The sequence below is a fragment of the Emys orbicularis genome, chromosome 5 (genome assembly GCF_028017835.1).
Source record: "Emys orbicularis isolate rEmyOrb1 chromosome 5, rEmyOrb1.hap1, whole genome shotgun sequence".
In the NCBI taxonomy this organism is placed as follows: domain Eukaryota; kingdom Metazoa; phylum Chordata; order Testudines; family Emydidae; genus Emys; species Emys orbicularis.
Window position 1 is genome coordinate 82,533,221 of NC_088687.1, and position 10,074 is coordinate 82,543,294.

Below are 10,074 nucleotides of genomic sequence, written 5' to 3' on the forward strand. Positions count from 1 at the left end.
AAAGATGTTGGCTTAACTATAACAATTATCAAGGCAACAAGCAGGGATATGTTGACCAGTATATGCTGGCTCACATGCATCTAATCTATTTATCATATTAATATGTCCACACCTTATGTATCTATTCGTATGCAGTAAGCACAAACAGCATTAAACACAAATATTATAGCAGTTATATAGGCTAAATTGATCTATATCTTTACTACTATCCAGTTCATTTATGCTGAGTATCCCATAACACCTTGCTTTAGCTGAAGTAAGCTTTAGCTTAAAGTATATAGGAAAAATGCCAGGATTGGGAAATATGATGATTGTACCATAGCAACAGGCAGGGAGCTATTCTCACAGTCCTGTACTGGAATGTCGCAAAGGAAGAGGACAAAACATATGATTGTTCTACCGTAGTACAGACCTAGGAGGTGCCTTCTCACCCTGTCGTACCTGGAACACATCTGTTCAGAACAAAGAGATAAGGTGTACACCTTGGTACCCAAAAAACAAAGTAGAAAGACGACTGGTTAAATCTAATTTTGTAAGATGTACACAGTATCTTTCACTTGTAAACAGGGTACAAGAAGATAACTTTAGGGGTGTAACTTTGGGAGCACACCTTTTGAGTAAAGCAAATGTATAGGGCGCTACCAAATTCATGGCCATGAAAACCGCATCATGGACTGTGAAATCTGCTCTTCCTCCGTGAAATCTGGTCTTTTGTGTGCTTTTACTCTATGCTATACAGATTTCATGGTGGAGACCAGCGTTTCTCAAATTGGGGGTCCTGATCCAAAAGGGAGTTGCAGGGGGGCCGCAAGGGTGGGTCACAGTGTTGCCACCCTTACTTCTGCACTGCCTTCAGATCTGGGCGGCTGGAGAGCGGCGGCTGTTAGCCAGTCACCCTGTTCTGAAGGCAGTGCCCCGCTAGTAGCAGAGCAGAAGTAAGGGTGGCAATACCATACCATGCCACCCTTACTTCTGCGCTCCTGCCTTCAGAGCTGGGCAGCCGGAGAGTGGCAGCTGTTGACTGAGGGCCAGCTCTGTAGGCAGCAGCACAGAAGTAAGGATGGTAATACCATACCATGCCATCCTTCTGCGCTGCGGCTGGCGACGGCATTGCCTTCAGAACTGGGCTCCCGGCCAGCAGGCACTGCTCTCCAGCTGGCCAGCTCTGAAGGCAGGGCCACTGCCATCGGCAGTGCAGAAGGGTAGCAGTGCCGCAGCCCCCACCTACAATAACCTTGCGACCCCCCCCCAACTGCTTTATGGGTCAGGACACCTAAAATTACAACACTGAAATTTCAGATTTAAATAGCTGAAATCATGAAAATTATGATTTTAAAAATCCTATGACCATAAAATTGACCAAAATGGACCGTGAGTTTTGTAGGGCCCCATGAATATAACAACATTGCACGAGATGGCTTCCCGGAAACTGGTATCATATAGAACCTTTTTCCTGTACTACACTATTATTGACATATAGTAATAAACCTGACTGACATTGGTTATTTGGTCTCTTACGTTTATTTCATAATCAACCAAAGTGTGGTCATGCAATTGACTATACCATTTACCAATACACCCCAGTGGGTGACATCTCCCTGGAGATGTTTGCACTCCTTAATCACCCTCCACTATTTTTAGTTCCTGGAGGAGCTGTGAAGCAGAACACAATCATATATAAACCATTCATAAATTTAATACAGTGGTCCCCAAAGATACTGCATGGGATATCAATATCTGTCACAGTCCCCAGATATCACATCAGACAATATACTGATACTAGAGAATTGTACATTTTTTTAGTTTTTGCAGGCCAAAGTCACTGCATGTACCAGGGGCTCCCTGCATTCATCCATTCCCTCTCAAAAACTCCCAGGGTGTCACCATCCCATTCCCTTTATTTCAGGTACTCTCTACAACTCCACTCCCTCACCTTGTACCAGGGGCTCTGTGTCCCCTCTTCCCCCACTCCCTCCATACCAAAATTCCCCATTTCCCTTCCATCCATGCTAAGGGGCAAAGGCTGTGTGAACCTTCCCACTACCACCATTCCCCTTCCCTTTCATCCCATGCTTCCTCCCCCATACCCTCCTTTTCCCCTTTCCACAACATGCGAGGGTCCCCTTTTCTCCCCCCACCCCTGGCAGAGGTTCTGTGTATGTCCCCCATCTCCCTATGCCAGGGGCTCTGTGTGCCCTCATTCCCTTTCTCCCCATCCCAGGGACTCCCATTCTGCCTTATATGCCAGGAACTCTGTGTGCCCTTCCCCACCCCACCCCAGCAGGATTCCCCATTCTCTGACTCGCCTACACCATGGCTCTGTATCCCCCTGCTTCCCTCACCATTATTATTTTTCTTTTTTCTGTCTGGGAAATAAATTATTCTAGGTGTCAATATATTAAACTCTGTTTGGGGGATAGGCGGAGCCCAGGGTGAGATAAGGGGATTTTAATTTTGGAACGTGTTAATTGGTATAATTGTTTGATCTATAGCAGGGGTCGGCAACCTGCGGATGCATGCCAAAAGCGGCACGCGGGCTGATTTTTAGTGGCACACTGCTGCCAGCTGGGGTCCTGGCCGCCGGCCCTGCTCAGCCTGCTGCCGGCCTGGATTATGGAACCCCAGACCAGCAGTGGGATGAACCGCTCAGCCTGCTGCCGGTCTGGGGTCCCAGCCACCAGCCCCTGCCAGCCGGGGTCCTGCCCGCCAGCCTGCTCAGCCCGCTGCTGGCCTGGATGGACGGCAGCGGGCTGAGCAGGGCTGCTGCCGGTCTGGGGTTCTCTCTGCCGCCCGCGCTGCTGGTCTGGCACACGAAACCTTTTACTGGCATGCAAAACCTTAAATTAATGAAGACTTGGCACACCTCTTCTTGCCGACCCCTGATCTATAGATTGCAGAGGAGCTTGAAACTGTGGCTCTGCTAAACAGATGATCGCCGTTCTCTGTGTCCCCATTTTTCCCACTTCTGGTTTGATTTTACCCAAAATCAATACAATTCTGCCTACTAAAGCCTAGAACAGTTCCTGAAATTTTGGAATTGATCCAATATGACATTCAAAAGTTATGTTGCATCCAAACAGAGAAATGCCACCAAGTCGAGTGTAAGACGTTGCAAACTCAGACAGCTAAATTTGGTATTAATGTTAATTTTTGTCCTTTTGGCTATGTCAAAGTCATCAATATTTACCATTACTTGTAAACACCCCAGGCCTGATAATACCATGAGTAGCCTGAAAACTACCCCTAATGGGAGATGGATGTGTGCAATTGTTGGGCTAATTAGGGCTTGCTTTTTAAAAATCACCCACCAAAACATACATTAATTGAGCCTTCATTATTCCAGGACCACCATTTGTACCGGCTTCCCCTCCCTCTCGTCGGCCCTGCCGCCTACAACAAAGTCCTGGAAGGAACCAAGATGAAGCAGGGGTGCAACTGCTTGCATCTGTACTGTGCTCCCCGTTGAATCATCACTTTGTGGTGGAAGACCGGTTGGTTCACTAGTGTTACTCTGACTCCAGTCGGTGGCTCAAGGCAGGTGCAGCGAGCTGGGCCCTCCGGGCGCCCACGTTTGAAGGAGGGAAGGGTGATGGTCCCTGCAGAAGAAGGATTATGAGTGATGTGCTGAAAGAAGGAGGAGGATCTGAAGACCAGGAACAGCTGGGAGCGGACACCAGCATTGCTACCAAAGCGTCTGCACACCATAGCGCCCAGCATCCCCTCCTCGCTGAGCAGAATTAAGAAGCTGTGCTGCAGCCCCTCTGACGTAACTCGAGTGTAGTGGGACACAAAAAAATTCCCGACCCCGTCCCTCCGTTGCAAACTCTGCTCTGCAGCTCCACCCCATTGGGAGGGAAGGGAGGGGGCCATGGCAATGTTAATCTGCATAATGTATTCACACGTGATGTGCACAACAAGGTCTGACGCTCTGAGGTAAATGTTTGTCTGTAGCTGGGGCAGTTGCTTTTCGTTTAAGCCGGACACGAAGCACCGCTCTCTGTGTGGGTCTCTGGGGCGCTGTAAGATAAACAGGTCGGGCGTGTGGGGTTGCGGCCCGTTGCCTCACTGCTCACCGTGACCGTAAAGCATTATTACATGCAGGCCGATATAAGGCAGCCCGCAGAGCCAGATTAATAGGGCGTTCTGAAGACCTGCTCTCTAGGCTACATGCTGAGGACGCTGGTTCCTCCAGGGCTCCCGAGCCCGCCTAGGGGAAAGTCCCCGGACCCCGGGCAGAGAGTGCCGCTCGCTCCGCAGCGTGCAGTGACCCGCCTCGCCGGCTCACGTTCTCCCCGCCGAGAAGCCCCCCGGGCTGAGCGGGTGGGCGCGGGATGGGCTGCCCGTCACTCCCACAGGAACGCAGGTAGTGCGCAGGCGTGTTTCCCTCCGGGCTCCCGCCGCCGCACCAACAGAACGGGGCTCATTCTCAGAACGCCCGACCTTTTGCCAGCGCCCCTCCCGAGCACAAGCTGCGAAAGCAACTAAATGCAGCAATCGTTATCTGAGGGTCAATTCTTTTGAACAGTTCTTGGGGTATTGTAGGGCACCCCATGGAAGTACGGCAGTTAAATTGTACACAGGATTTTAAGAGGCGGTTGGAAGAACACATCGATAGAGAATGACAAGAAAATCTTTAACATCAGAATGGATTGGGTGGATCAAACCAAATTAATTTACCGGAAGTCACTTCTATATATAGGTGCAGGAAGAAATGTATGCGTTGGGGAATTGTTGACAGATATGCTCCTAAACATGTCAGGGATAACTGGTTTGATCAGCTGTAAACCTTGACATAACTAATTATTGCAAGTAAATAACTAATTCCTCCATTGTCTAAATCAGGACTTCAAACAGTTCAGGTGCATTTCAAAGAACGGGATGCAGATAGAATAAGCATGACACATATCTGGAGCAAATGGTAGTTTTGATTAAGCAAACTAAGGATGTATAAATTAGATGAGTAAAATAGATTTCAATATAACTAAAGAATCAGCAACATTAGGAGGAACTTATTGCATCAATCAATAAATTCAAATCCTGCTCACCTGACACATGGGAAGTTCCAGTCACATAAATGGAAGCAGGCACTAGATTCATTCAGAATATATTTATATTCCGTCAGATTGCAGTTGTGTAGGCTTGTGTGCAGTGGCAGAAATGCAACTAGTACTGTTCCACCTGTGCAGCACCACTAGTGATAGCAATAGTTAAAGCTTAGTGTAAAGAGAGTTCGGGTGTTTTTACCAGGGCTATATGACACAGTGGTGAAAAGTCCATTGGCTTTCTATTGATTTGAATGGACATGTGATTTGAACAAGGTATTAGGTTGATGTAGTATCAAAGGGGTAGCTTCAAGGTAATAGGTTGATCTAGGTTTTATCTTTAATTATAAGCTGTTTTTTCCCTTTAAACTTGTTTATTTAATGGCTTTTTTACCTTAGACTACTAACAAGTAATTGAACTGCTCCCTTTTCTCTGTGTCAGACTTCAATGCTGTCCAAATTACCTTGTGCTTTCTCTGTTTCTGACTTTTTCTCTGTCTGAATGCAGGAAGAAAAGTGGTGGTACTGTTCCAGGCTACTTCCACAAAATAAGTTCCACCCACGTGAATCTCCACAATGAGACCTCACTCACAATTAATTGTATGGGTGTTCAAAATATGATAGCGTTGCCACTTGATTCCCCTCTGGTGGGGCTTCTATATGCTCATGGTCCCTGCCAGACTCCTTGGACTGGGGTCCTTCCTGATAGGGGAAAATCAAAAGTTGGTGAATCTCCCAAACATCACCTAGCACCAAAAAGATACTTTCCTCACAGTAAATTATGCAGACATGTGATCTGTCCTCTTCTATCTTACACCAGTGATAAAATAGTTAACAATATTAACACTTAAATGATCATCATGACTTACCAAGATTAAAAAAGAGAATGGACATTTATATGGATATCCATATAAACAGAATATCCAGAGTTATCGTAATTAATTATGACCATATCCCTTCCAGAATTTAAACCTGTGCATCAGGGCTTAAGTCAATCTATTAACTATTATAGTATGAGACCCAAGGGGGGGCAGACTACTTCTATTTCTGCCTACTATAGGTTTTTACACATTGCTCTTAAGCATCTGTTACTTGTCACTGTCCAAGATATTGGACCAGATGGACCTTTGGTCTGATCTAATATTACAATTCCCATGTTCCAATCATGGGGCATCTGCCTTAGCTTCTCACTGAGATGAATAAGACAGTTCAGATCTCTAAAAGTTGTTGTTCCAGGCTCTCTGCTGACACATCTCTGCACTGAGAGATTTGCATTCTGAGGTTTTTTGCTTCAACCATAATAGATAGAGATTTTCTTTAAAAATTTAAGAAAGCAAGCTGAGATTCTGAAGGACAAGATAATATCTTCAGATAATTGCTGGCTGTTCCTGAGCCTTGATCTGAGTCTGGGGCCTCTCTGAGGTGGAGCTTGTTGAGCTTCTAAACCAATAGTATATGTAGCAGACATTTTTATTACAATCTGGAAACTCATCCACCATTTTATACTGTTTCTTTCTTTACCTCTTTTCTCCTCTAATTTGTCATACTGAACAGCCATATGTTAGTGAAGCTATGTTAAATGAATCAAATAACAAAATTCTGTCAAAGAACCATTCATAAAGAAAGCACTGAGGGATGGCACAGATATGTAAAGTTATTTTGGGAGAAACTGTAATGAAATCTCAGTGTTCTAGTTTCGTCAGCTGGTGCTGTGATCTCTCAGGCTGTAGGGAGCTAACGTCTTGCTTTGGTATCTCTGTTTATTGGTGGAAGCAGCTCCCACATCTACTTCAAAGAAAAATGTTGTCTTCAGGGTCTTCTATCTCTGCTATATAAACATATTTTTTCACACAAATTTGTATGTCATATGTTGAACCCAAATTGACAACCCTTAGCTATTGTTTTACATGCCATTTAGATGGCTTTTTTATTTGCTACTACAGTACTACAGAGGATGTGTTTCCATTTTCTAGTTTCCCTTGAAATGTATTTTAGTCATTTAAACTTGTTTTCATATTCCATGTAATATTTTGTAGTCTGGTGTCAGATTGTATAGATTTATCTAGAATAAATATTATTCCCCTTTCTTGTAGGAATAAAAGACTGAATTGACTGAAGACCTATTCTAACATTAGGAAAATGAAGAGTATATTCTGAGTGATCTAGGATTATGAATAACGTACTGCTTTCACATGACTAATCAGACACACTCAATTCTACCTGCATTTAAGATACCTCCATGTTTGAAAATAACTGCTGCCTGGTAATATTTTCAACATTTATAAAAATCAGTGAGAGAGGAGTGGAAATATTATACTGAGTGCTGTTGCAGATAGATGACTTGAAAATGGTGTGTGAGGATTTGCAAGTACCACATACAATTGTCTATAAATAAGGCAATATATAGCTGACTTTCAATGAGTCCAGTTAAATATTTTTTCCCCACCAGCAATGTTGATGTTACAGAAAATGTATTTTCAGCTCTGACATCTGAAACTAGAACCTTTTAAAGAATTGCCACTTGCAGTCGACTGAGTGTGGCTCTAGTAGGCTGGGCTCAAATTGGCTGCAAAGCTACTTGCTGTGCTGTTATCTTAGATGAGTTCATTTGAAAAAATATTTGTTACATAAGAAGAAAAACAGATGTAACCACCCTCTCCCATTTTTCTAACTCTTCTTGTGTTTTTGACATTGTGTTTTAAGAGATGTAATGATGCAGAGTAACTCCGTTAGGTGTTGCCAATATTTTAAAAATCTTCTGCAAAAAAATTCCCTCCTTGATCTGTGAGGAATATCATGCCTTGGATTAATATGTTTGGATAGAGGAGGGATGAAGGGCTGAGGAAGTATTATTATTTATTATGATGATTTGTATTACCATAGTGCCAAGGAGCTATAGTCATGGACCAGGACTCCCTTGTGCTGGGTTCTGTACAAATACAGGACAAAAAGAGAGTCCCTACTCCAAAGAGCTTAAAATCTAAAAAAGAAAAGAGACAGCAGATAGATACAGACACAGTCTGGAGAGCACAAGGAAACAATGAGACAATAAGGTCAGCAGGGCTGGCTTTAGGCCGATTCCCCCGAATTGGGCCCTGCGCCTAAGAGGACCCCGTGCCCGCGCCAAAGAGGACCCTGCGCCCTAAAGAAAAGCGCCTAACTTAGGCGCCTTTTTAATTTTTTTACTCACCCGGCAGCGGTCCGGGTCTTCGGTGGCATTTCGGCAGCGGGTCCTTCAGTGCTGCGGAAGACCCGGAGCGAGTGAAGGACCCTCCGCCCAAATGCCGCCGAAGACCCGGACCACTGCCAGGTATTCGAATCGGGCCCCGCACTTCCTAAAGCAGGCCCTGAAGGTCAGCATGATAGGCAGTGGTCTCACACCAACAGCCTAACAGTTGTTGAGCTGTTTGTAGGCATCATGGAAAAGGAGAATTTTAAGGATAGTATTGAAGGAGGATAATGAGGTAGTTTTTGCAGATGTTTACAAACAGCTGCTCCCAAGAGTGAAGGGCAACATGGGAGAAAGCACAAAGGTGCTTGTTTGAAAGTTGAACAAGTGTGTGGTGGAGGCTGACATCTTGATAGAGAATCAGAGATGACAGCCAGGGTGGGAGGTTGACTGTGAAGGGCCTTCAAAGTGAAAACAAGTTGCTTATGTTAAATGTGACCGAGAAGGGGGAGCCAGTGGAGGGATCAGAGGTGACATGGTCAAAGTGATGGGCTAGGAAAATGATCTTTGCATCAGTATTTGGAATGGATATGTGCAGGGCAAGATTGCATTTGTCAAGGCCAGAGAGGAAGATGTCAAAGTAATCGAGAATAGAGATAATGAGAGCTTGGACAAGAGTTTTAGCTGTGTGGATGGATAGGAAAGGCCACATCTTAGAGATGTTATGCAGAAAGAATCATCAAGATTTAGATGTAGCCTGGATGTGAGGACCTAGAGAGGTCCAAGTTGAAGATGATGCTCAAGTTACAGGCTTGAGTGGTAGACAGGATAGTGGTGGTTTCCACAGTGACAGAGAAAGAAGGTAGCAGGAAGGTTTGAGGGGAAGCTTATGAGCTCTCTTTTAGCCATTTAGCGCTTGATCTGACAGTTAGACATCCAGGAAGAGATATCAGAGAGATATTTAGTTTGGACAGAAGGAAAGAGGTCTGGAAGAGAGAGAGAGATTTGTAAGTCATCAGCATAAAGTTGGTTGTTGAAGTTGTGTTTACAGATGAGATTACCGAGAGAGAAGGTGTAGAGGGAGAAAAGAAAGGGATCAAGGGCAAAGCTGTGTGGAACCCCCACAGACATGTGGAGGAGGGGAAAAGGAGGATCCTCCAAAAGACACCTGAAGAAGTGATTGGACTGGTAAGTAGAAGGAGAACCAGGAGTCAACAGTCACAGAAGCCAAGGGAGGACAAGATTTCAGGAAGAGCATGGCTGATTGTGTTGAAGGTGGCTGACAGGTCAAGGAGGATGAGGATGGAGTACAAATTATGAGAATTTGCTAGGAAGAGGTCATTCCATTCCTTGTTTAAACAAAAATGTTATGTCAAAACTAGAACCAAAGAATAAGACAAAGCTATACTTCGTTGGAAATACTAATACATTGTTTTTGAAAAACATGTATATTGGTAGTATAGCACAGTGTTCCACTTGGGTAATTTAAAGTGGTGGTGGCAGCGAATGCCTCCCTGGGAAATATTTAAAGATACCTGCCAGTGAGGGCTACTTGATTATTTCATAAGTAAAAAATTGCTCTTCAGCAGTATTTTTAGTTACTCTCTTTTTCATCCTCATCAGAGATGAGTCATCTCTGGAAGGGATGGTTCAGCATTTTTCCAGAAGGACAATGAATTCGTGAAAGGTTAAAAAATTGCCTCAAGTTTCACTTTAGGTTGGTGGCAAAATTTTAACAAGAGGTTCCTAGGAACTTCCAAGAATCTTTAACTCATCAGTGGAGTGACTGTAATATTTGAATTTAGTAAATGCCGACCATTGACTCAAAATAGTACTCAAATTTCAGGATACTTATTGCCTGAC